Source organism: Girardinichthys multiradiatus, chromosome 21 (genome assembly GCF_021462225.1).
Source record: "Girardinichthys multiradiatus isolate DD_20200921_A chromosome 21, DD_fGirMul_XY1, whole genome shotgun sequence".
NCBI lineage: Eukaryota > Metazoa > Chordata > Actinopteri > Cyprinodontiformes > Goodeidae > Girardinichthys > Girardinichthys multiradiatus.
In genome coordinates, this window is record NC_061813.1 from 6,769,091 (window position 1) to 6,789,944 (window position 20,854).

The following is a 20,854-nucleotide window of genomic DNA, read 5'->3' on the forward strand; positions in this document are numbered from 1 at the left end:
TTTTTCTTGCACAGCTTGATTCTTAATAAAAGGATAGCCCTTTCAAGTAACACTCCTTTGGCTGTTTCAAAGTTATGTGGCAGTTTTCTTAACACTTGTAGTTTCCTTGTAAATCTGTATTTTTCCTTTCAGTTATGGCTGCATATTGAATTTAGGGGACAAAGGATGAGGTCACCTAACAGCTTTGGCCTTATGTACCCTATGCATCCCACAAAAATTGCCCACCTCGCTTGATGTTTGTTTATATCACAGAACATATTCACAGTAAATAATATTTTATTCATACTAGTTTCAAGCAGGCAATATACTAATCGTATTATTCAGTAAAAGCTATCTATGGTCTCTTATCACATCTACCGGCAGTAGATTGCATCAAAAGTTAAAAGATCATTCAGCATTTCAGAATAGGAAATTTAATTTTTGTTATGCTGTGGGTAGGACCAAAGCGCAGAGAAGGAGACGCCAGGAGTCAGATGAATGTTGGTAAGTCCGAGATTTGTTGTTCTCACTCAAGGACCAGGCAGATAAACCAGAACCAGGCAAGGAAATAGGATACACAACCTGGTATGACCAGGACACAGAGATAAGTACGACCCAGGACACAGTGGGGAACAAAGGCAACTAAGGAATATATATACAAACAGGAAACGCAGGGAGAACCAATGAAAAACAAGACCAGCTAAGATGTGTCCCAAGTCCAGGACGCATCTAAAAGTAGGAGGACACTGACTGGAGTTTGACACCCCTGATTTAAATCGTCTCCTGTTGGCTGTATATGTTGCAGCAAGAGTTGTGATGATAATTAAAGATGGGTTGTTTTTTTTAGGGCTGCCAATAACAATTATTTTTATGATTAATTGATTAATCGTTTTTCTATTTACTGTTACTATCATTAACAAAGCGGCGGCCACATCTGCAGCATTAACATGAATTAAATTAATTAACAGTATTTAGCGTGTTTAGTTTCTTATTAGGTATATGTTTTTTTACCGCGCTGGCTCTTCCTCTCCCGCTTCAACTCCGACATGCTTTCATCTAAGTTGTTCATGTAGAGAAGTCATGCTTCCGTGCCATGCCAGACTGTGTGTTACAAAATAGACCTCATATGGCAAAACGTGATTACAAAGAAACTAATCGATGACTAAATTAGTGGACAACTATTTTAATTATCAATTTTAATTGATTAAGTTGATTAATTGTTTCAGCTCTAGTTTTTTCATATTTTAGTTGCCCTTCATTGGCTCTCTGTTTAATCCAGAATAGATTTTTTTTTACAATTTTAAATTATCCTTCTCACAAATAATATTATTATTATTATTATTATTATTATTATTATTTGAGCTCCAGAATATATCAGAGATCTGATTGTTCCATATGTTCCTAACAGAGTAGTAAAGAGGACCCACGGAGACCCTTGTCAGACGATCAACCAAGTGGCATGGAAAACCCACCAAGAATCCTCTCTAGAGGTTGAGTTGGAGATCTGAGACCACAGTAGAGCAGTGTTATGTCTTTGAACATTTTCTTTAAAAACTGCTGCTGATTTGATGTCAGCGGGAGCCAAATATGGTGAAACTGTGTCATGTTGAAGTACTTACTGTGATATTCCCTGCTGACATTTTGACTTGCCTTCTCCCTTAAGAACATCCAACATTATAACATTAACTCAGTGATTTTGAAGCCTGATAAAAAAAACAAAAAAGATTTCAGAATGTCTACTGGCAGAACATCTGGAAATTGTTCAAGTCATACAGCTATGGGTTACACGAGAAGAAAGAAGCAAAAGCAAAGCTGACTGAAATTAGAGCCATAGATCTATGAATACAGAAAAGGAAATCACTGTAAAACAATATTTGGCAACAAAATGTTTGGGTTGGCCATTAGCAACTGTTAGTAATTATAAATAATAATTTGCAATTTTTAACAAAATTATTCACAAAGTTTGAATATTAAATTTTCAGTCAGACTAACAAATCAGAGCACCCCTTTTTGGCAATGGTGATTGGCTTAAAGGTGTCAAATAATCCTTTAAAATCCTTCCTTTTTAACTTATTCAGTTGTGGTCTATATAAAGTGGATCTAAAATTTGGTTATTGTTTGAATTACTTCCTAGCTCCACAGGCCCTCTTTTAACCCTGTTCTTTGGTGTGTCTGAGAGCAACTCGCTTTAGTGCAGTCTCTTTAAATGCTACTGAGGCACTTCACACACCACCCCCCTCCAGGTCTGAGATGGCGTCTGTGTGCGGCTTTGCTGCTTTTCCTCCAGCTCACTCATTGCATGTTTTATCATCTGTGCTTTTATTATGTATTTTTTGCAATGTGTTTGAAAATTCTGCCACGTTTGCTGCCTGTCTCTATGATCGGGACGAATTGTCTATTAAAGTGTCAAGTCAAGTCAAGTTTATTTATATAGCGCTTTTCAGCAACAAGGCACTCAAGGCGCTGTACATAAGGAAAAACATTACAATGATACAGAAAATCAAATGACAGAGGTAATAAAAAAAAGAGAATAGAATGATGGATAAGAAAATGAAAGGAAAATCGGACTGAAAACTTAACTAATAATGTTTAGATAACACATTCAAAGGACACTCTAAACAAATACGTTTTTCATCTAGATTTAAAGCAACTTAGGGTTTCGGCACTTTTACAGGGAGTTTATTCCAGATTAGTGGTGCATAAGAACTAAAAGCTGCTTCTCCATGTTTGGTTCTGGTTCTGGGTATGCAGAGTAGATTTGAGCCAGAAGACCTGAGAGATCTGGGTGGTTGATACACTGACAACAAGTCTGTAATGTATTTTGGTGCTAAGCCATTCAATGATTTATAGACTAACAGAAGTATTTTAAAGTCTACTCTCTGAGCTACAGGGAGCCAGTGTAGGGACTTTAGAACCAGGGTGATGTTCTCCACTTTCTTAGTTCTAGTGAGGACGCGGGCAGCAGTGTTCTGGATCAACTGCAGCTGTCTGATCGACTTTTTGGCAGACCTGTGAAGACACCGTTGCAGTAATCAATTCTACTAAAGATGAATGCATGAATTAGTTTTTCAAGGTCCTGCTGAGACATTAGTCCTTTAATCCTGGAGATGTTCTTTAGGTGATAAAAGGCCAACCTTGTTACTGTCTTTATGTGCCGCTGAAGGTTCAGGTCTGAGTCCGTCACTACAGCCAGGTTTTCAGCCAGACTGGTGGTTTCTAGCTGTATTAACTGAAGCTGTGTGCTAACTTTTAAACGCTCTTCCTTTGGTCCAAAGATTATTACTTCAGTCTTGATTCAGCTGAAGAAACATTTGGCACATCCAAGCATTGATTTCTTCTAAGCATTTACCCAGCACTTGAATGGGTTCATAGTCACCTGGTGACATCGTAATGTATAGCTGTGTGTCATCTGCATAGTTATGATAACTTATGTTGTTGTTTTAAAATCTGGGTTAGGGGGAGCATGTAGATATTGAATAGGAGGGGCCCTAAGATGGATCCTTGGGGAACGCCACATGTGATTTTTGTGATGTAAAGATGGCAGATTACTGCTCTGGGGAGTTTCCACCCTCCATTTGTTTGCTTCTCACCTGAGCACCACCTTGTTCATGCTGATCTGCAAAACCACCAGTGCAAGAAGAAAAAGCGGATCCAGAGCCGGCTTTCAGGTACGGCTGAGAAGGTATTGTAGGCTCCTCTCCGGGAAGTGGGGAGATCCCTGCTTTCCTTGACCTGTACCTGTGTCACTCAGCTGTGACACCGCCTGGTCACCTGCAGCCTGCCCTGTGTGGACCAGTGCCAGCTCTTATGTTGGAGTACTCTTCTACCTGCTCTGCTGAGGATATTTTTATCCTCAGCAGAGCAAATGTAATGCCACTGCTTATGACTCTAGTCAATCCATGCTCGATCAGCAATAATTCATTTACCTTAAATGAATGTCTTACAAGAGAGTCTCTGGAATTTATGTTCTAGAGTTTATGACTGAAACTTGCCAGACTACATTCACCTAAGGGAAATATGTCCAGGGAACTGCTCTGTGCTTGCGACACCCTGTGGGTCATGTAGCTGCAGTGAATTGGCTGTTGCTTTTAAAAGCAATGTTTCTTGCAGGCTTGTTAATGCAGACCTGTATTTTCCTTTTGAGATGCAGAAGACAAAAATTGGATCTCGTAATATGTTTTATTGTATTTTAATCTACTGACAAACAGTTGCAGCCAACATGTTTTTATCTAATAACTTTCTACCATTCATCAAGCCACAAAAGGTTTTTAATACTTGGTGATTTTAATCTGCACATTGATGATGCATTAAATAACTTGGCCAATACTTTTTTCTCCACCACTGACTCTTTTAGCTTCACACAACATGTGTGGGCACCTACTCATAACAAAGGCCAGATTCAAGACCTTGTCTTTTCCTTGGCCCTCAATGTTACAAATGTCTTTGTGGAGGATATATCATGAAGTAGCCATTGTTGTATATATTTTAATACATGTGTTAATTTTGGGCTGCATGGTGGTGCAGTTGGTAGCACTGTTGCCTTGCAGCAAGAAGGTCCTGGGTTCAATTCCTGGCCAGGGGTCTTTCTGCATGGAGTTTGCATGTTCTCCCTGTGCATGTGTGGGTTCTCACCGGGTACTCCGGCTTCCTCCCACAGTCCAAAGACATACCTGTTAGGTTAATTGATCACTCTAAATTGCCCTTAGGTGTATTGTATTACCTGTTTCTCATGTCACTCTTTCTTTCTCAAAAGAGGATAGCAATGAGTTTTTAAACTTCTTAGTGGACAGAATTTCCAACATTAGATCAACTTTCTCTCCCACACCTTCCCTCAGTCTGGATCCCACCTCATCCACCACTTATTCTTGGTCCTCTTTTTTCCATTATCACTACAGGATATCCCTACACTGCTGCATTGCATAAAGCTGACCTCTAACCCCCTTGATATTATCCCTGCAATTCTTTTTATGGGTGTACTTGACTGGACTTGCCCCAGTGTTGTGGATCTCATTAACTGTTCTCTTTAATCTGGGACAGTGCCTAGCGCTTTAAAATAAGCTTTGGTAAGTCCTTTGTAAAAGAAACGACATCTGGATTCAGCTCTTCCCAATAGCTGTAGGCCGATCTCTAAACTACAGCATCTCTCAAAAGTCCTTGAAAAAGTTGTCACTGAACAATTAGAAGACTTTATGGAGGCCTTTGCTAAACTCCAAAACTCCATGCTTTTCTGGTTTTGTTTTTAAATGGTTTAAGTCATATCCTGCTGAGAGGTAATTTACTGTTTTTATAAATAATTTGTTTTCAGACACAGCTTCTGGCATAGCCCAGGGATCTGTTTTGGGTTCAATCCTCTTTTCATTGTATCTTTATCCTTTAGATATAAACGCTATAAAAATGTCTTATCACATGTATGCTGATAGCATTCAATTATACTACTCTTTTAAAATGTCTGAATTGCACAAACTGCAAGAACTTAGCCAATGTTTGTCAAAAATCAAACTGTGGCTTTACAATAACTATCTGCAGATTATTTCACCTTTTTATCTGCTTCTTTGAAAGACGGTGTCAGGAATGTGGACGATTTCTTTGACAGCACTTAGTCTCTTGAGACTCACTGTAAGTATCTTTTCAGTAACTGCTTTTATCATTTAAGAGCATCTCTAAGCTTGATCTTTTGTATCAAACACTGAAGTAGCAATGATTATCCAGGCTTTTATTTCATCCCGTTTTGACTAGTGCAACAGTCCTCTCACCTGTTTAAACAAAGCATGTTTGGATCACCTTCAGACTTTGCAAAATGCCACAGCAAGGCTTTTAACCTTGGCTAAAAAGAGAAACCACATAACCCCAGTTCTTCCCTTGTGCACTGGATCCCTGTTTATTTTAGAATCAAGTTTAAGATTTTGGTCTTAACATTTAGAACTCTCCATGGTGATGTCCCCAAATATATTGCACACTTTTTGGAGCCCCGGTCTTCTTCCTGGTCACTTAGATCATCTAACCAGATTCTGCTGGTGGTTCCCCAGGCTCATTTCAAGACCAGTGGAAATCAGGCTTTTCAGGCAGTGGCTCCGAGACTCTGGAACTTCATTCCTCTCTCTCTGACAGATGACAGATACATGAAATTGTTAGCTTGAAGTCCATGACCTTGTTTAGCTGTTCCACAGCAAATACTGTGAGGCAACAGTTTAACAGAGAAAAGGGAAAAGGGAATGGATTAAAAATATGACCTAAACAGAATATAAAGATATCTACACAGCACCAGAATGTTGTTCTAATGTTGTTTCAAACAGCCACCATACATTTTGTAAAATATAATTTTAACGTATTATTTGTTGAATTAAAAATCAATAACCCGTTGAACATCTGAGTTTTAATGTTGTTAACTAGCCATCACAGGGAGTGATGGGATTTTGAATACAGTTGACACAAGAAAATGAACAAACGTGTATAGTCACAATTTTCTGTCCTGACGGCAGGTGTGATGATGTGACATTCGGGTCTATTTAACTTATTTAGTTTATTTATAATTACATTTGACATTTTTAAGGAATATTTGAACAGTTTAAGCATCAAACAAGGCAAAACACCATGCAATAAACAATATTTACATTTTCCTATCCTAAATTAATTTTCTCTGCCCAGACATTACCTTTTACGTGAACTGTTCTGATGAACAGGAGGACAGAGGGGCTGAGTTGTATAGAAGGCAAGGAATGAAGAAGACATCTCAGGGTAGCTTCTGCTTCCCAGACCAGCCCACAGGAAGGCGTGTGATGCTGGTGGTTCCTACACTGTCCATTTCAGGGCAGTGGAAGGAGGAAGCCCCTTCACTCAACGTAATTCCAGACACCTTTACTTCTGGGGGAATCTCTGGCTCAAATTCTTTTTCTGCAGAAGCTCATCAAGAAAGGTTTATGTCATAAAGGTTTTTGTGGTGGACCAGAGGCAGACAAGTACGGTGGAAGCAGAGTGGGATCGGTGGGAAAACTCCTTTAATAAAGAGAGTCTGCTACTTGCAAGCGAGTGCAGGGCGACAAGACAATCCAGTCACTGGCATTGAAAACAGGATCCAATATAAGGGTATCTCCAAAGAGGCATCAACGAGACGTGACAGACGTGACAAAAAGACATGACGACACCACGTGGAGCAAAGGACAAGACAGACATAAATAGGGACGAGGTGAGCATGAAACAATAAGGCAGGTGATCAGGAAAACAGGGAACAGGTGAGACGTGGAGACAGGGAAGCAGAGGGAGCAGGTGAAGCAGACAAATGAGGACATGGAGGAGCAAGATGAAGAAACAAACTGTAAAACACACCCAGGGAACCAGAACATGGGGAGAATAACAGATCTAAAAAATACAATAAAACCACACAGTCAATCAGAACAGAACCTAGGAGATAAAACACCAGAAACGGGAACTCAAAGACATCAAAAACATCTGATTAAACATAAACAAATACAGAACCGAAAACACACTGTGACAGTTTAAGACAGTGTGTCTTAATTACCCCCATGATAATGGGGCTGGATGCACATGTGGCAGATCATACATTAACTGTAGGTCTGTTTACAATCGATGGATACACAAACATCATATCGTACTCAACTTTGGATCGAAGTTTTGAAGAAGTAATGCAGCTGGGCCAACGAAATCAGGATATTCACACATTTCTCCCCGATGTGGTCAGCTATGCGTCCGTGGGTAAAAGAGAGCGAAAAGTTGGAGTTTTGTATACTGATGTCATTGGGATTCAGCTGTGACTTCTCCATCCTGGGGCTTTATGTCAATTATTAGCATGGTCAGCATGGCTAGCATGACTGAAACAGCAGCCTCTGTGTGTATTTAATTGAGAATGTACTTATTTCTGGAGCCGGGTTCCCCTGTCTTTTTTTGCCGTTTAGTGCTATGTGTTGCAGGCCTTCTAGTGTTGTTGTCATTCTCGTCATGATCAGTCTAATGTACTAGTGGGTTGATTTCTAAAATAATACCTAAGTCTTCCTAGGCATATGGTAATACTGTATACAAACTTTCTAACTATATCAAAAATATCACCCATAATTTAATTCAATTCAATTCAATTCAAAAATACTATAATTAAAAATTAAAAATAATATAAAAAATAAAATTATATATTAAAATAATATAATTAAATCTTATTGTAGCTCATATTATGCAGGTTTCTTCAAAGAGTCGTTGTAGATGCTGATGGCTGTGGGCAGGAAGGATCTCCTGTAGTGGTCTTACAGCAGATCTGAAGAAACCTCTGACTGAAGACACTCTGTTTTTTTTGGACAGTCTCATGAAGAGGACGCTCAGGGTTCTCCATAATGTTCTTCATTTTATGAAGAATCCTTCTTTGCATAATGATCTCCAGAGGTTCCAGAGGAGTCCCCAGAACAGAGCCAGCCTTCTTTATCAGCTTGTTGAGCTTTTTTAAGTCCCTGGCTCTGATGCTGCTACCCCAGCAGATGACTCTCCACAACAGACTTATAGAAGATATGCAGCATCTTGCTGCAAACACCAAAGGACCTAAGCTTCCTCAAGAAATACAGTCTGCTCTGTCCCTTCTTGTAGATGGCTTCACACTTCCATCTCCACTCCAGTCTGTTGTCCAGGTGAACACCAAGGTATTTATACTCCACCACCTCCACTTCTTGTCCCATGATGGAAATAGTGTTTGATCTATTCCTGTTTCTCTTCAAATCTACAATCATCTCTGTTTTATTCACGTTCAAGATTAGATGATTGTTTCCACACCATGCCACAAAGATGTCCACCACCTTCCTGTACGCATCTTCTTGTCCATTTCTGATCCACCCCACAACTGCAGAATCATCCGAGTATTACTGCAGGTGAAAGGAGTCTGTCTTGTACTGGATGTCTGAGGTGTGCAGAGTGAAAAGGAATGGTGAGAGTACAGTCCCCTGTGGTGCTCCTGTGCTGCTGACTACCTGGTTAGACATGCAACCCTTCCGTCTCTGTGGTTCTGTTTGTCAGATAGTCTTTGATCCAGGAGATTGTTTAGGCCTCCACCTAGTTTTCTGGAGTTTCTGAGTGTGTTAAATGCACTGGAGAAATCAAAGAAGTTTATTGTTTGCTTATTCAGGATAGATGTGATTAATGTTTGAGGGGTATAACTAATTGTAACATTTTATGAGCACCATCTTCTAATTCTGCATTTTTCTGATTACCTCTTAGTGATGTGGCAGCCGTCAATTCAGCCAGCCCTTTAAACCCACTTGATGGACGATAACGTGGACAGCGGAGAGAGGCATCACAAACATCTGCAGACCACCTGTGTGATGCTTCGCTCACCATCCAGAAAGACTAACCACAGATCTCAGTTGCAGCATCCCATCCATGTCTCTGACCTTGCGAGAGATTTAGCCACACCACCAGACTTTCTGTTCAGAAAGACATCTACCTTTTTGTTCTGTTCAAGAGGTTTCCAGGAACTGGTCACTCAGGTTGATCCTGCTGTCGCCATTGTAAATACTTGTACATAGTTTTATTTTATGCCTTTTGTCTTGTAATCTTGATCTGTTTGAATGTTTTCTTCCCCCATTCTGTTTAAAGTGCTGTTTGTATTTTTCATAATAAATTCTGTTTATAACTTTAAATGAAGTTGATGTATTGTTAGATCAAATGGAAATAACTAGTGACAAAACAATTTTGAAATTTATTAGAACACCTTAAAACTTTAAGAAACAATCTGAACAAAACACATTTATTTATTTATTTTATAGCACCTTATTTTGGTGCCATTCTTTGGAAAACAGTCTGTCCATTCTCTGTACCCTCGTGTCCTCCCTGATCAAATCCATCATCTCTGTCCCTCTTTCTTTTCTGACCCCTTCCTGCTGGCTCACTGTCTTCCTTCTCCATCTGGTTGCCCACTGCTCCGCTTGGCCCTGGAGTGTCCTCAGGGATGGAGGCAATCAGGACAGGAGGTGTTGTGGAAGACCTCTGTCCCAACACCTCATCCATAAAGACAAACCATGGCCAAGTAGCAGCAGTGGGCTTTTCACCGACTCCCTCTCCTGACCCTGGATACTTACAATCCTAAAGTTAGATGGAATAAAAAAAAAAGAGTTGACTAAACAGAGAAACCAACAAGACTTTTAGAAATATTTTTTCTATTTGTGTGTGACATGAGAACTTCTGACCATACTTTATATTCTTTTTTTTTTCAAATTGTCCCACATTGTTTTGGTTTGGGTGACCTTCCCCTGTTGGTCCATCTTCTCCATAATTGTCCTGAACCGAAAGAAGTAGGTTAATCACTGGATGGATATTTATGAAAGTTAGAAAGATAGGAGTTATTGAAACTGGACAGAAACTGACTGCAAAGAATGTTGTTATTGTACCTCCAAGCCACGGTGGCTGAGTTTTTAGCTCCAGTAAAAAGGTGGTGGTTCTCACCCCTGAGCTTAATAAACTGGCCCGTCTGCTGCTTTGTACCTAAAAAAAAAAAATGAAAATACCCAAAAAAAACATCTTGCTTAATATCAGAGCAAAAATTAAGCCTTTTTTAATTTTACATTTGTCTTAATTTGAAGAAAATATTAAACATATTTCTATGCAAATGTCTAAAACAAGCTCTTTCAAACTTTTAACTTCTTTACTGAGATTCACTTACATTTGGAGGTGTATTCCTCGTCGGGTGTACCTGGAATCAGAAATTATAATGCTAACTGAATTATAAATAAACTTTTAAAACATATAGCACATTTCTTCATTAAAAATTCATATTGAAAAGCTTATTCATTTTCAATCACACTCCCCAGCGATACAGTTGGATTACATAAAACTGTCCATTTATTCTGGTTAACCTTAATATCACCTGAAATGTTAAATCGATTTTCAGTAACAATTAAAATAATAACATAAACTGTTAGAAATCACTTGTGTTAAACGTTCACTGTGATGACTGCCAGCGGGAGCTTAGTGCCGGGAGTCCGGTCAGATCTCTACCGGGCTAGCTCGCCTCACCGCCGGTAAGGCTGGCGAGGCGAGCCAGTTACTACGGTGGGAACAGAAAACTCCGAACACGTCGGAGCACGTTTGAAATTAAGCGATGTCTAGATAAATCAAGCAGATATTTCACGTCTACATAGTTATATTCCCGCACTAAAAACATTGTAGAAGTTAATTTGTGTCACAGAAAGTGTAATTTTCCACAATTTACTCACAGCTTTTGTTGCTATGGTCCGCCATGGCTTCCCCTGCTTGACCAATCCGCTTTGACCCGCAATGAATGATGGGAAATGATGGGCCGCGAAGGATACTCACGACCCATCCTTCAAATCGGGCAAAATAAGGACACATTTGTCAGCAGCATTTGCTCGGAATGATTCATGAATTGGGACAGTCTTCGTCGCCGCGCTGTAATGTAATCGGCCTACAAATACGGCCTTCGAAGGATGCAGGCCCTGAGGCTGACTTCCGGGTCAGCCTCGGCGTTGGTACATTCCCTTTCCGGTTGATTTTCTGAAATGTAAAAGTGTTTTCTGAAATGTAAATTTGTTTTCTGAAATGTAAATTTGTTTCGCATCTTGTTAAAGTGTTTTGCACCCCCCGGCCACCGTAGATCCTGGATAAGGAGACGAATGAACAGGAAATAAATGACCAACTTCAACATATTGATGACCTGATTGCTGATTTCAAGCAAGATAAAGATACCAGTGTACCTGTGAAGATACCTGAACCATCAATCAGGTGGAGCAAAAGGGACAAAGATGGAAATGAGCTCTATGCAAGACCAAGATCAACCAGAAATCAATCAAGAGTCAGTACTTTTTTTTTTAACTTGATCTCTGACAGATAGATCATTTTTAAATAAATTAATGTATTCATTTTTTTCATATTTTGACATGAAGTATATTTTTTTCTAATTAATCCATTGATTGTTTCAATTTTTACATCCACATTGTGATATTGTGGTTTAACTGCTTTTCGTAACCAACCAGCATTTATTACTTTACAAGTTTCCCAAATGGAAAATTATCTTTAATTGCATTATAAAAGTATTTTGAATAGAAATAAATCTGAAACATGGTCCATGTTTGTAATGTAAGACAAATGAGTAGTTTTACTATTTTGTCACGCTGTAGACTGTAGGTGAAACAGAATGGATGCATTTCCATCTGATGATGGACATGTTGTAGAGACATACCCAGGCGCGTTAGACCTGGGCTTCCGGGGAGGAATCTGGCTAATGAGCATTATCAGGGTCATGATGAAGAACAGAGCAGAGGGACTTTCAGCTGAGCTACAGGTGAAGTTAAATGATCTATCTGAGATAGAAAACAGCAGCAATCTTCTCTGTGAGCTTCTAGCCGGATTTGTATCATAATGTGAAAATATCTGGTCCTTTACTTCAGTCAAAATAAAAGCATTTAATCCTAACGTAGCTGAACACATTAAAAGGTCCTTCAGATCAACACATTGGATCCCATGGTTGCAGCCAGTCTCATAGTCCAGTTCTACATGTAGACAGAAAAAAGTGGTGCTCAATAAACCAGGAAAATATCTCCTGGTGCCAGTAAGACGTAGTAGAAAGTTCAAAAGTAAACCTCCCTCTTCTCTTCCATATCTTCTGTGCTGATTCTAAACATGCAGCTCTGGGTTTAAAGATGCAGGATAATTAAGAGATAAATCATAGCAATTAATCACAGGTGGACCATTGATTAGTTAACTATTGTATTTTTCTGAATTACACATGTAATATTATACAAACTAAACTAATTAAACAAGGATACAGTTTTACTGAAGGTGAGACATACATACCATATGTATACAGTTATTAATAACTGTAATATTAGTACTGATAAGGTCCAGGATGAGGCTCTATGCTATATTTTAAACACCACAACTTAACACCCTTTCCTCTCAGTGTTTAATAGTAAGAACTGCACTAATGTCTCACATGCTCAGTACAGAACAAAAGACTGCTGTAAAATGTTTCATTTATTATTTTTGGCAGGCCAAATTTCTTCAGAAGTGGAATGAAGGGCTGAAAAGATGGCGGTAAAAGACAACAGGTTCATAAAAGAAGGAACAATTTTAATAAAATGTTTCGAAAGCTCTTGGCATAATAAAATAAATGTGTTTTAGAATTTGAATAAAATTTAGGAAAATCAACTTTATACCACTTTCCTTTTCTGAAATATAGGAATAAAAACAATGGAGCCTAAGGAGTGGAACACTTTGATGAGAATGTAACATTTAAAAAGGTAATTTATGTAGATGACAAAAGAAGCACATTTATCTGGCCCATAGTAAACATATCTGAGTTTAAGAAGACGTTTGTCAGCAAAAATTCAGATTAAGTTATTTTCTAAATACCTCAAAATGTGTCATTATTTGCTTCAGAAAAATGGTTTTTCATCAGGCCTAAACTCTGTTTCTCCTTGTCCTTCATTCAGCTTCTAACAAAATTAAAAAGTAAAATTATTGTAAACCTTTTTTGTTTGATTCACCATAATTTACAGTCAGTCTAAAATCAGCCAAGACAGAGAACTGGTACAATATGTCCTATATTATTTTAACCTTAAATTACTTGTAAATTGTCTTATTGAAATCTAAATATTTTGGAGTTGGGCTAAAGCCCCAAATGTTTTGAGACCCTAAAAACACCCCTGGACATACCTACTAAAAACGGTTACAATCAAATCAATCAGGTGTCTTTGTATAATTTGTTTGCACTTTGCCAGAAGTCCTTAAACATGACACGCCCCAAATTCAAGCCCTGCTCATCTTGCCAGACTCCCAATCAGGCAAACAGAAAGACCTGCTGTGTTTGCTTTGAAAGCCTTTCCACAAAAAAAAACCTAAATGAAAAAATACAATCATTGGATAGGGAGTGGGTCAAGCTGTTGTAAAAAACAGAAACGTTGGCCGGATAATTGATTTTGCACGTATTGCAGTAAGTAAAGGTTCTTGACTGAAAAACTATTTTTTTCATTTAATCCCTTATTTTGAATGAGCACAATGTAATCTGTTCTTTGCAAATAGCATCCTGTTGTTACTTTTACTTTCCTCTGACTTGACCCATGTGTAATGGATTGTATGAAGATTTTGACATGTTAACACCAAATAGCATACATGCTTTTGACAACATGAAACAATATTTTACAAATATTCAGCTAAGATTAATAAAAAAAAATCTCTGCTCTAATAACATGGTGGGTTTAAGTAATTTATGTCATCGATTATGAATCTCAGGTGCGAAAACTTTAGGCCTTTATTATTTGGAAAAAAAGAGAAAGCTTCAAACAAGTGGGTAGCAGATGTCATCACCCATTTGCAACCCACTGCTACGACAAGAAATTTTGTGGAGAAGATGCAGAGAGCCTATGAATTTCTCCTCTCTAAAGGTTGTTAATATTTAAATTTATGACAGACAGACAGACAGACAGATAGATAGATAGATAGATAGATAGATAGATAGATAGATAGATAGATAGATAGATAGATAGATAGATAGATAGATAGATAGATAGATAGATAGATAGATAGATAGATAGATAGATAGATAGATAGATAGATAGATAGATAGATAGATAGATAGATAGATAGATAGATAGATAGATAGATAGATAGATAGATAGATAGATAGATAGATAGATAGATAGATAGATAGATAGATAGATAGATAGATAGATAGATAGATAGATAGATAGATAGATAGATAGATAGATAGATTAAAATTTAAGACCAGTTGAAAAATGGCAAAAAGAAATGGGGATGGGACAAAAAAAAAAAATCTAAGTATTTTTTACTAAACTAAAATAGCCTGTTCATAAGCTGCTCAAAGGTTTAGGATATATCTCAAAAAAAGTCCCTAAAATAGAGGGCTTCACGGAGGTCATCCACTGTCTGAAACTGGTGTCCATTTTTGTAAGCTTCCCTTGCCATCCAACTCCAAATGTTCTCAGGATTTAGATCAGGGGAACACACAGGATGATCCAACAGAGTGATGTTATTTCCCTGGGAGAAGTCCTTTGTCAGGCAGGTGTTGTGAACTGCAGCATTGTCTTGTTGAAACACCCAGTCATCACCACACAGACAATGGCCTCCGGTCACGAGGGACGCCCATCTGCAACATCTCCACATTGCTGCTGCATTTTGACACCTCTGCACAACATGAAGCTCCATTGTTCAATTAAAGGAAAAAGCCCCCCAGATCATGATGGTGCCCAATCCTCTATGCTGAGTAGAAAGTATCTTAGATGGGATATCCTTGTCATGCCAGTAACATTGGAAGCCATCAGGACCATCTAGATAATTTTTTTTTCTCATCAGAGAATAAAACTTTTTCCACCTTTCAATGTCCCATGTTTGTTGCTTTCGTGAAAACTCCAAGCAATTTTGTACTGCTGAAGGAGACGAGGTCTCTGAAGACATTTTTTGTTCTTAAAACCTTGAGCCCTTGCTTATGCATCTCAGAAATCTGACCGCATTCAGAGAGAAAGCTTTTTTGCCTTTGCCATGAGGTCATGACAGCGTGGATACCTGAAAGAAAATGTCAGGATGTGACATTTTGGACTTTGTTTGTGGTTTTGTGTTTTGCTAGATGTTTCTTGTTTGAGGGTTTGTATTCATGTTTATTGCTTTCTGTGTTCTGACAGTTCTGGTTTCCTTTTGCCTCCCAGGGTGTTCTCCTCTCGTCATTAGTTTTCCTCTTTTAGTTGTTAATTACTCAGTTTTTGTCCCCTTTACATTCATTGTCCCTCTTAGATCTGTTTCCTCTAATTTATCTTTATTCTCCAGTCCCTCCTTTTATAGGTTAGCTTTAGTTACAGTTTACTTTTATTCTAGTCCTTATTTCCTCTGCTTCATTCTCAGTTTGTTCTATCAGTGTTTACTTTTGTAGTCAGGGTTTCTTTATGGTCTCCTTTTGCTTAGGCCTTAGGTTCTTGTTATTCTTCTGTTCCTTCCAGTTCCTCTGTTTCCTTTACCTCTTGGTTATTCTAGATTTCTTATGTTTTGGTTATTTTATCTTAGTCTATTTTTCTGCTTAGGTCTATGTTTCTCTTTATTGTTTATTGTTTCCACCTGTCCCTTCTGCCTCCTTGCCACACCTGTTCCCTGTTTCTTGATTACCCATCTTTGTTCTCGTTCTGTATATTAGTTAGTTTGGTTCTTGTGTTCAAGGCTGATTTGTTGCGTCACCTTTCCTGCGCCAAGTTCCCTTCGTTTCTTGTGCTCTGTTAGACCTGGACTCGTAAACTCTCTGTTTTCATCCTGCCTGCCTACCCAGTGAGTTTAGCCTTTGTTTTGATTTAAATAAATCATCGTTCTGCCTCGCCATGCCGACTCCTCGCCTGCATCCGCACTTTGGTCCACAACATAGATCTCAACATATGACAGAAAATGACACTGAATCCACATTTCTGCAAAAATGTGAGCTTTTAAATGATGTGGTCTTAAACTTTTCATCAGTTGATGAACAGCCTATTTTAGTGTAATGGTTATTTGCAATAAATTGCTTACTCGATTTTTTATTTGGTCTCAATCCCATTTGTTCTTTTTGCATTTTGACGCTGTACACAGAATCTTCAACGGTGCAAAATGTGAATTCTTGCCAATGTTATTTGTGTTTTGTGTAAAATTGTGTTTTCCAGACACCTCTGTACCAGTGCAACCCCACACCTCCACAGGACAACAGTTTGTTCCAACCAAGGAGCAGTGGGCTGATGAACAGACCAAGACCCAGATCTGCAAGCAGGAAGAGAACCTTAATGAGGAGCAGCCAAAGATGTTCGCCAAGGAGATCCTGTCAGACAAGCTGGAAGAGCCTTTGTTTCTACTCAATCTGGTTCCTGTTTCTCCTCCAGTTCTACAGGGGTTGGACAATGAAACTGAAACACCTGGTATTAGACCACAATAATTTATTAGTATGGTGTAGGGCCTCCTGTTGCGGCCAATACAGCGTCAATTCGTCTTGGGAATGACATATACAAGTCCTGTACAGTGGTCAGAGGGATTTTAAGCCATTCTTCTTGCAGGATAGTGGCCAGGTCACTACGTGATACTGGTGGAGGAAAATGTTTCCTGACTCGCTCCTCCAAAACACCCTAAAGTGGCTCAATAATATTTAGATCTGGTGACTGTGCAGGCCATGGGAGATGTTCAACTTCACTTTCATGTTCATCAAACCAATCTTTCACCAGTCTTGCTATGTGAATTGGTGCATTGTCATCCTGATACACGGCACCGCCTTCAAGATGTAATCTTTGAACCATTAGATGCACATGGTCCTCAAGAATGGTTCGGTAGTCCTTGGCAGTGATGTGCCCATCTAGCACAAGTATTGGGCCAAGGGAATGCCATGATATGGCAGCCCAAACCATCACTGATCCACCCCCATGCTTCACTCTGGGCATGCAACAGTCTGGGTGGTACGCTTCTTTGGGGCTTCTCCACAACGTTACTCTCTCGGATGTGGGGAGAACAGTAAAGGTGGACTCATCAGAGAACAATACATGTTTCACATTGTCCACAGCCCAAGATTTGCGCTCCTTGCACCATTGAAACCGGCGTTTGGCATTGGCATGAGTGACCAAAGGTTTGGCTAAAGCAGCCCGGCCGTGTACATTGACCCTGTGGAGCTCCCGACGGACAGTTCTGGTGGAAACAGGAGAGTTGAGGTGCACATTTAATTGTGCTGTGATTTGGGCAGCTGTGGTTTTATGTTTTTTGGATACAATCCTGTTGGATGTGGTTCATCCTTCTTGGTGGTATGCTGACATTACCCTGGATACCGTGGCTCTTGATACATCACAAAGACTTGCTATCTTTGTCACAGATGCGCCAGCAAGACGTGCACCGACAATTTGTCCTCTTTTGAACTCTTGTATGTCACCCATAATGTTGTGTGCATTTCAATATTTTGAGCAAAACTGTGCTCTTACCCTGCTAATTGAACATTCACACTCTGCTCTTACTGGTGCAATGTGCAATCAATGAAGACGGGCTACCAGGCTGGTCCAATTTAGCCATGAAACCTCCCACACTAAAATGACAGGTGTTTCAGTTTCATTGTCCAACCCCTGTATGTTAGTGGTGCAAAGATGGATTCTACATAAAATCAAGAAAGATCGAATTTCCCTCAGTATCCTCTTAATCGAATTGTCATACAACGGAATCTCTTCAGTTGGAGGCTTCTTCACACATGCTGTAATACTGACTGCTATTGGAGGTCCTTCCTGCACACAGCTATCAGCAGCTACAGCAACGCTCTGAAGAACATTTTATTGTGCTTAAGATATTTTTTAATTGATTTGAACTCTGTCTTTCTGTCTCATCTTTAGCTTTAACATTCATACTGATAACCAATTGGATCTTCAAGGTTAATCAGTGAGATTTATTGTATTCTGTGTCCATCGATCAATAATATTTAAGACTGACCAAAAGCGAAATAAAAATATAAGGAGGTCCTTCAATGATGTTTTATGGTGGATAGCTTGTTCTGGAGAAGAGGCTGCATAACTGAAAGCAGCAGAATAGACACAGCAGGGAGTGGTGGCCAAGTTTGAAATTATTGACCATTATTGAAAAAGGAAAAAATTCCCGCTCTGTAATATCATATCCAGAAATGTAGCCAACTTAATTTTCATTTTTTCTATGTATGCAATTATATCTAAATAATGTACAAACTGTCTCTTAGAGTACATAAAAGCTGAACAACTTATTTCTTGCTACTCACAATTACCATTGTTTGTGTGTTTCAAGTTTTAAGTTTGTCAAACATTTTATAGCTATATAGTGTCAGTGCTGGGACGAGCACTCCATGAAAAGATCACATTGAAAGATATTTTGACTAATTTATTGTTCTGATTTCTTTATAACAGACAGTGATCGACAAAAGTTACATACTGCCGCTTAAACATTTTCTCTAACGTATCTGCTGACCTTCTGTCCACTCCTTTTCATCACTGACCCAGTCACCCAGTTGACTGTCAGACACTGAAAACTCTATTCTTAGGGACTCCAGGTTGTGAAGCACAGCAGGTGCAGCTATTTAAAAACACATCAATAGTTTATTACCTTCTGATAACGACAGGTCAGTGAGGTGGCCAAGTTCTCCAATTTTAGCTGATTCCAACGCATGGCCATAAGAGTCAGCATGTCTGTCCGTCCTCCAAACAGAAAGAAGCCCACAATATTAGCATTTTCCCTCATCATCATTTAAAACACATAATTTAAGTATATTTTGGAAATTTGGACATACTGCATGTTTTGTGGTAACTGCAATCCTTGAGAGAAATGCATTACACTGCTCCACTTCCTCCCCTAAGGTCAGACCAGCTCCATCCTGATATGCTCCACTCCACTTGACCTAAATATAAGCATGCACACACATAAAATAAAAATAACGGAGTCAAAGATGTTCATGCAGCTATGCAAGTTCCAACAAGGTGGTTCTATACCTAGTCAGATTTCCATTACTTCACATTTGAAATAATGAGCTTTGGCATGGAAAACCGAGAGAAATGGCTTCATTTGCAGGTGTTGGTGCTCAGGGCAACTTTTTGTCACTCTTTCAAGACATGGCCAATACTTGGCACATCCATACAAAAAAAAGTGATATGTCTATTGGCCAGCTTTTGTTGCAGGTACAAAGGATAGGCAAGTATTTCACCCCTGTGCATATTTAGAGCACTAAGCAGCACTCCATGTCTACACACCACAAGCTCCAATCCCTCCTCATCCAGCTTACTACTGGATCTGTGGGAAGTCTCTCTGGCTGGTGACCACTCATCACCACAAACACCTCTTCCAGAAACCTAAAATGCATAACAGTCCCAGTGACAGTGGTCAGAAATATCATCATTACACTCCTAAAGGTTACTGTAGTTATACATTTATAATATGCAATGTGACATGTCTGGGTGTTTTGTGTATGTAGTCCACAAATCTTCCCGCGTCTTCATCCCTGGCTATAAATACGTCCTCAAATGTAGCCTGTTCTTCGGATCTAAAAAGAAGAGCAATAAAAAAACTCGTTATTGTCCAAAAGTAGTGAACAATAGTTGCTTATGCAAAGAATTGGTTTATTGTACATATTTTGCCATACCTTGCTGCATTCTTAAAACGGAAATGTTTGTGGTTTCCATCCACTGAAACTGCAAGCATATCTGGAGTACACGCTTGACACGTGAAGGGATCCTTCCTTAACATTTTATCTATGTCATATCTTACAGCTTCCCACTCAAAAAAACGTTTCTGGAAGCTGTCTCCAGAGTTCTTCACAGTCTGTTTTACAATGAAAGATATGCAAAAGACAAAAACACAAGAACCATATTATAGGACATCATTGTAAAAATTCAGGCCTCGAGGTTAGGTGTCCTGCAAGCTTTAGTTGTGTGTCTGGATGCTGAGGTGGTACCTCAGTCATTTGATTCCGATGTGTTAAAGCAGGGACATGTAAACTTGCAGAACACCATTTCTCAAGGATGGAGTTTGACAGCCCTTCTAGGATATATACAGTACAGACCAAAAGTTTGGACACACCTTCTCATTCAAAGAGTTTTCTTTATTTTCATTACTATGAATATTGTAGCCACCTTTTGCTTTGATTACTGCTCCGCACACTCTTGGCATTCTGTTGATAAGCTTCAAGAGGTAGTCACCTGGAGGAGGTGGATACAGTACACAGCTGATAGTCCTTCTGAATAGACTGTTAGAATTTGTATTATGGCAAGAAAAAAGCAGCTAAGTAAAGAAAAACGAGTGGGCATCATTACTTTAAGAATGAAGGTCAGTCAGTCCGAACAATTGGGAAAACTTTGAAAGTGTCCCCAAGTGTAGTTGCAAAAACCATTAAGCGCTAGAAAGAAACTGGCTCACATGAGGACTG